The sequence below is a fragment of the Lutra lutra genome, chromosome 4 (assembly GCF_902655055.1).
Source record: "Lutra lutra chromosome 4, mLutLut1.2, whole genome shotgun sequence".
Taxonomy (NCBI): domain Eukaryota; kingdom Metazoa; phylum Chordata; class Mammalia; order Carnivora; family Mustelidae; genus Lutra; species Lutra lutra.
Window position 1 is genome coordinate 167,723,259 of NC_062281.1, and position 7,333 is coordinate 167,730,591.

Sequence of the window (7,333 nt, forward strand, 5' to 3'; positions counted from 1 at the left end):
GGTGATAGGAAAATCTTTAAATGCCTGGAAATTAATAAGCATATTCCTAGATATCATTGAAATCAAAGAGGAAATAAAAATTGAAATTATAAACTAGAAAGCAATAAAAAAAAAGAGGACATTTCAGACTAAAACCTATACACAGCAAACAGCTCCTTCTGCAGTCAGGAAATACTAAAAAATACATGAACTTGTATTCATGATACCACCTCATACCCGGTAGGGCAGCTAATAAAAAAATAGAAAATATCAAATTTTGGCAAGGATGTAGAGAAATTGGAACCTTGTGCACAGTTGATGGGAATGTAAAATAACAGCCACTGAAGAAAATAGTTTGGTGATTGCACACAAAGCTAAAACTGGAATTATGTATGATCCAGCAATCCACTTACGGGTATATTCAAGAGTTGAAAACAGGGTCTTGGGCACCTGGGTGGCTCAGTCGGTTAAGTATCTGCCTTCATCTCAGGTCATGATCTCAGGGTCATGTGACTGAGTCACACATCGGGTTCCCTGCTCTGTGGGGAACCTGCTTCTCCCTCTCCCTCTGGCCCTCCCTCTTGTTCTCTCTCTCTCTCTCTCTCTCACAAGTAAATAAAATCTTTAAAAAAAAAAGAAAAGAAAAACAGGGTCTTTTAAAAAAATATTTTATTTATTTATTTGACAGAGAGAGAGATCACAAGTACGCAGAGAGGCAGGCAGAGAGAGAGGGGGAAGCAGGCTCCCCGCTGAGCAGAGGGCCCAATGTGAGGCTTGATCCCAGGACCCTGAGATCATAACCCTGGCCGAAGGCAGAGGCTTAACCTACTGAGCCACCCAGGTGCCCCAAAGAACAGGGTCTTGAAGAGATATTTATACACCCGTGTTTGTAGCAGCATTATTCACAATAGCCAAAACATGGAAGCAACCCAAGTATTTACTGACCAATGAATGGAAAAGCAGAATATGGTATAAAAAAAGGATGAAATTTTTCCAGACTTAAAAAGGAAGGAAATTCTAAAAAAAGTAAAAAATACAAAAAATACAAAAATATTTTAAAAAATATTTTATTTATTTATTTGACAGAGAGAGAGACACAGCAAGAAAGGGAACATGAGCAGGGGGAGTGGAAGAGGGAGAAGTAGGCTTCACGCTGAGCAAGGAGCCTGATGTGGGGCTCCATCCCAGGACTCTGGGATCAGGACCTGAGCCAAAGGCAGACACTTAACAACTGTGCCACCCAGGTGACCACCCCCCAATTTTTTTTTTAAATGAAGTAAATTCTGCAATATGCTACAACATGGATGAACTTTGATGATATTATGCTAAGTGAAATAAACCAGTCACATAAAGACAAATACTGTATGATTCCACTTAGGTGAAGTACTTAGAGTAGTCAAGGTCATAAAGACAGTACGCACAAAAGCTGTTGCCAGGAGTGGAGGGGAGGAGAGATTGGGAGTTATTGTTTAATAAGTACAGCGTTTCAGCTGTACTATTAAATTAAATTAAATTAATTAAATTAAATCTATCTTTAATAGATTAAAATAGTTATGGAGCTGGAAGGTGGTGATGGCTGCATAGCCATGTAAATTTTTGTACTTAATGACATTGAACATGTACTGAAAAATGGTTAAGATGAGGCTGGCTCAGTCAACAGAGGGTGCGACTCTTGATCTAGGGGTCATGAGTTTGAGCCTTATGTGGGGTGTAGAGATTACTAAAGTAAATAAATAAACTTAAAAAATGGTTAAGATGACAATTTTTGGTTTTTAATTTTTAATTTTTTAAAGTTCCAGTATCATTAACATATGGTATTATATTAGTTAAGATGGTATATTTTATGTGTATTCTGTCAAAAAAAAAAAAAGGAAAAAATACCTAAGAATAAGTTGAACAAAGTCACAGGTCATATAGGAAGAATATGATGAAATCTTATTGAACAACATAAAATTGAAGCTAGATAAAAAGAAACTTATTTGTTCTTGGGTACCAATGTTATAAAAACACAAAAAAATTTTGATTATTTATATTTAATGCAATTCTAGTTAGAATTCTGACAGGCAGTTTTTTTTAATATACATTGAATTGAATTGCTAAAATAATCTTAAATCCATATGGAAGAATATAAGCCCTAGAATAACCAAGGAAAACATAAAAATGAACTATAGTGAAGGGGGACTACTTGCTTTAACAGATATCAGAATATTCATAAAACTGATGTAATCAAAGTAATATAACGTTGGCATAGGATTAGTTCAGTGGAAAATAATAGAAAATCTAAAACCAGATCTTATTGTATTAGATTGTTCAGCATGTAACAATAGTGTAATTTGTCATAGAGGGAAAACATGGTTCCTTTAGTAAATGTTGCTGTTGAACTGGTTGTGTATGTGGAAGAAAATAATTTTTTTTGAGAGAGAGAGAGAGCATGAGTGGAGGTGGGGAGTGGGGAGGGGCAAAGGGGGAGAGCCCCAAGCAGGCTCCATGCCCAGCACAAAGCCCAACTTGGGGGCTCAATCTCATAACCCTGAGATCATGACCTGAGTTGAAATCAAGAGTTGGAGGCTTAACCAACTGAGCCACCCAGGTGTCCCTGGAGGAAAATAATTTGACTCCTATCTTATGCAATTTTAATAGATGGCTTAAATATTTACAGTTAAATATAAATATAAAATAAAAATAAAAATCTTAGAAGAAAATGTAGGAGGGGATCTAATGTGTAACATGGTGATTATAGTTAATATACTTGAAGTTTTCTAGAAGAGTAGATTTTAAATGTTCTCACCGCACACAATGGTGACTTTGTGAGGAGACGGATGTGTTATTTACCTTGGTGGTGATCATTTCAAAATGAATACATACATTATCATGTTATACAGTTTCATTTTCTTTTTAAAGATTTTATTTATTTATTTTGAGAGAGAGCACAAGTGTGGGGAGGGTTAGAGGCAGAGGGAAAGACAGAATCTCAACCAGCCTCCATCCTGAGTGCAGAGCCTGATTCGGGGCTCAATCCTATGATCCTCTGACCTGAGCCGAAATCAAGAGTCAGATGCTTAACCGGCTAAGCCACGAGGCTTCCCTCACCTTATATACGTCTAAAAATTCTATTGTGCGACCTAAGTACCTGTATAAAGTGCAGATGCTCAAAACATTTCAGTAAAATTTAGATGTTACATAATTTAAAGAGGAAAACATTTTTTGAAAAAGCAACTATTTTAATTTTGCGTATAATTTATACGCAAAATTTAATTTTGCGTATAATTATTTTTTTTAAGAGAGGGAGAAAGAGAGAATCTTAAACAGGCTCCATGCACAGTGTGGAGCCAGACATAGGCTCAATCTCACAACCCTGAGATCATGACTGGAGTCCAAATCAAGAGTCGGATGCTTAACTGACTGAGCCACCCAAGAACCCCTTTTCTGTATATATTTTTATAAAAAAGAAAGAAGATGCAGGAGACTATATGTACAACCTAGGCATGAGGTAGACCAAGGCAGCAAACTCAGCTGTTAGAAAAGTAGGGGAAGCCTGGTTGTCTCAGTCTGCAGAGCATGCAACTCTTGATCTCTGGTCAAGAGTTCAAGGGGCGCCTGGGTGGCTCAGTGGGTTGAGCCGCTGCCTTCGGCTCAGGTCCTGATCTCTGGGTCCTGGGATCAAGCCCCACGTCGGGCTCTCTGCTCAGCAGGGAGCCTGCTTCCTCCTCTCTCTCTGCCTGCCTCTCTGCCTGCTTGTGATCTCTCTCTGTCAAATAAATAAATAAAATCTTAAAAAAAAAAAAAGAGTTCAAGCCCCCCTGTTGGGTGCAGGGACTACTTAAAAAAAAAACCAAACGAACAAAAAGGAATTACTTGACTTAATGAAGCCTCTTTTTTTTTTTTTAAGGATTTTATTTATTTATTCATGAGAAACAGAGAGAGAAAGAGAGAAAGAGAGAAGCAGAGGGAGAAGCAGGTTCTCCGCAGAGTGGGGAGCCTGATGTGGGACTTGATCCTAGGACTGTAGGATCACGATCCAAGCCAAAGGCAGATGTCCAAGTGACTGAGCTACCCAGGCCCCCAAAATGTAGCCTTTTAAATGAGTTGTAAAACAAGCAAAAAAATTTTGGGGGGAATGCAACAGAGTGAACAGAGAGGTGACATTTATATATTCTTTTAAAGATTTATTTGTGAGAGAGAGAGAGAGAGTGAGCATGCGAGCATGGGGGGAGGGGCAGAGGGAGAGAGAGTGAATCTCCAGCAGACACCACTCTGCTCCCCCACTGAGCCCCATGTGGGACTCGACCCCACGACCCTGTGATCATGACCTGAGACAAAAATCAAGAGTTTGATGCTTAAGTGATTGAGCCACCCAAGACTTACCATTTATAACATTAGAGGAATTTTTGCAAATGGACAAGAAGGGGACTAAGACTTGAACAGAAAAATGGACAAAGTCCATGAAGAAGTAATTCACGTAACAAATCTGAGTGCACAAGAAGCATATTAGAGTGTTCAGACTCACCAAAGCCAGGGAAATGTAAACTAAAGTAACAGTAAGATTTCACTTTATACTTACCAGATTGTGAAAATTAAAACATTTAGATAATATTTATTGCTGGGGAGGATAGCTGAACAAGAGGCATTATTAGATATTGCTATAAAGTAGAATAGCTTTTTTTTTTTTAATCAAGTTATTTCTATGCCCACCATGAGGCTCAAACTCATGGCCCTGAGATCAAGAGTCCCATGCTCTACCGACTTGACCAGCCAGGCACTACTGGTTTAGATTTTTTGGAAAGCATTTCAGCTACACCTTTTAAAAATAAAAACATATTCTCTCATCTACAAATCCCATGTCTGGGTAGACATCCTATAAAAGAAAAGTACTGGACTATATCTACAAGGATGTTTATTGCAGCGTTGTTCACAGCGGCCAAACACTGAGATTAAAGAGAATATTCATCATTCAAGCAATGATTGAAGAAAGTATGGTACATTTAATGCAGCTATTAAAAAAAGAGTAGGTCAGGGGCACCTGGGTGGCTCAGCTTTAAATGTCTGTCTTTCGATCATGTCATGATCCCACAGTTCTAGGATCGAGCCCCGCTTTGGCTCCCTGCTCAGCAGGAAGTCTGCTTCTCTCTCTCCCACTCCCCCTGTTTGCGTTCCCTCTCTCACTGTGTCTCTCTCTCTGTTAAATAAATAAATAACTTCTTAAAAAAAAAAGAGTAGATTAGAAGTATGCAAATTTACATGGTAGGATTTTAAAAAGGAAACCAAGGTATGGAGAATTCATGTAATTTATCTAAGATCATATAGCTAGTAAGGAGTAGGGGCAAAATTCAAAAAGTCTGGGTCCAGAGTCCATAAACTTAGCCACTGTATTGTGTTATTTCTCAGGGGATGTAAACAGAAAGTAGAGGATGACAAAGAAAAGGGGGAAAAAATAAGAGATCCCACAAAATACCACCAATGTCAAAGGAGCATGGAACAAAGGGGGAATAACCATCTGGTAGCAACTGTTTACTCTTGATCTCCTAAGACAGGGCAGAACAGCAGAGGCCACCCTTCCTAACTCTCAATGTGGCATGGGAATGGTGACTTTGCTTAGACCACCAGAAGACATTCTGGCTTCCTTTGTTGAGGTACAGAGCCTGTATGAGCCACAGGTACCACAATGCTTTGGGTCTTCTTGCCGTCCCTCTCTGAGCTTACCCTGAGTCTCCTCTCTGCTGGTGTGGCTCTGATTCCCAGTGCAGCTGGCTGCCGTTCACAGAGATGAGATGTAGCAGAGGCCTCTTTTCTCCCTGGCAAATAGCAGAATGATGTGGTTAAAACAGATCTGGGGTGGGGGGGGCGCCTGGGTGGCTCAGTGGGTTAAAGCCTCTGCCTTCGGGTCAGGTCGTGATCCCAGGGTCCTGGGATTGAGCCCCACTTTGGGCTCTCTGCTCGGCAGGGAGCCTGCTTTCCTTCCTCTCTCTCTCTGCCTGCCTCTCTGCCTACTTGTGATCTCTCTCAAATAAATAAATAAAATCTTTAAAAAACAAACAAACAAACGAACGAACAAACAAACAAAAAACAGATCTAGGCTCAAATCCCGGCTCGGATATTGACCACTTTGTGGAAGTCTAGGCCAGTCACAAGCTCTCTGAACCCAGCTTGCTCACCTGTAAAATGAACCTACCTCACAGGTGAATTAACTGAGTTAACTGAGATGATGCCTCTTGAATGCCAAGCACAGCTCTTCTTAATAAAGTTAGGAAGTATCTCTCAGTGGGGCACTTGTAGTCAGCTACTTTTATTTTTTAATTATTTATTTTTAAAAAATATTTTATTTATTTATTTGACAGAGATCACAAACAGGCAGGGAGGCAGGCAGAGAGAGAGGAAGGCAGGCTCCCTCCCAAGCAGAGAGCCCGATGTGGGGCTTGATCCTAGGACCCTGGGATCATGACCTGAGCGGAAAGCAGAGGCTTTAACCCACTGAGCCACCCAGGTGCCCCCAGCTACTTTTATTTTTCAACCCACAGCCTTTCTTCCCATTAGCTGCGGGACTCCAACAAAGAAACTGGGCATTGAACCAACTGTTTGCTTACATATCTTCTAAAACATTTTTGAAAAATTGTGTGCTCTTGTGCATATGTTTTAGTTGATTTTAAATTTTTTCATTCTGGGGAGTGTGGGTGGCTCGGTCAGTGAAGGCATCTGACTTTGGCTCAGGTTGTGATCTCAGGGGTCCTGGGATCGAGCCCCTCATAAGGCTCTGCACTTAGCAGGGAGTCTGCTTGTCTCTCTTCCCTCTGCCCCGCCCCCTGATTATGCTCTCCTGTCTCTCAAATAAATAAAAGAATATAAAATCTTTTAAAAATAAATAATTTTTTCATTCTAAGATCAGTACTGCAAAAAATAGGGTTTCCAGCATATTGCAAATATCAACATTTTAAATTAAAAACCATTACATAACTGTTTTTGAATATATTGACTATTAAAAGATCAGATGTCTGAAATCAGTTTCACTGGGCCAAAACCGAGAATTATTATAAATATATTAAATATATTGAGTCATTTTAAAGTGGTCTAGAAAGGCCTCTGACCAATAAGGGCACCAGATCAGATAGTGCTTGACCAGCCTAGCCATACACCTTTTTGCGGCATTTGACTATTAGTGAAACAGTAGTTGAGACACAGAAGGGAAAAGCTCTAAGCAGAAGCCATAAGGTCATAGCATCTAGGAGAAAGAAAAAAATCTAGTAGGAGATAGGACAGCAGGGACAGAATCTATCAGTAGAAATAGCAGGAAGAAACAGGGGCAAGGACAGAGATGAACTGTGTCCAGAGAATGGAGGGTAGGGAGCAACAGATGACCTCC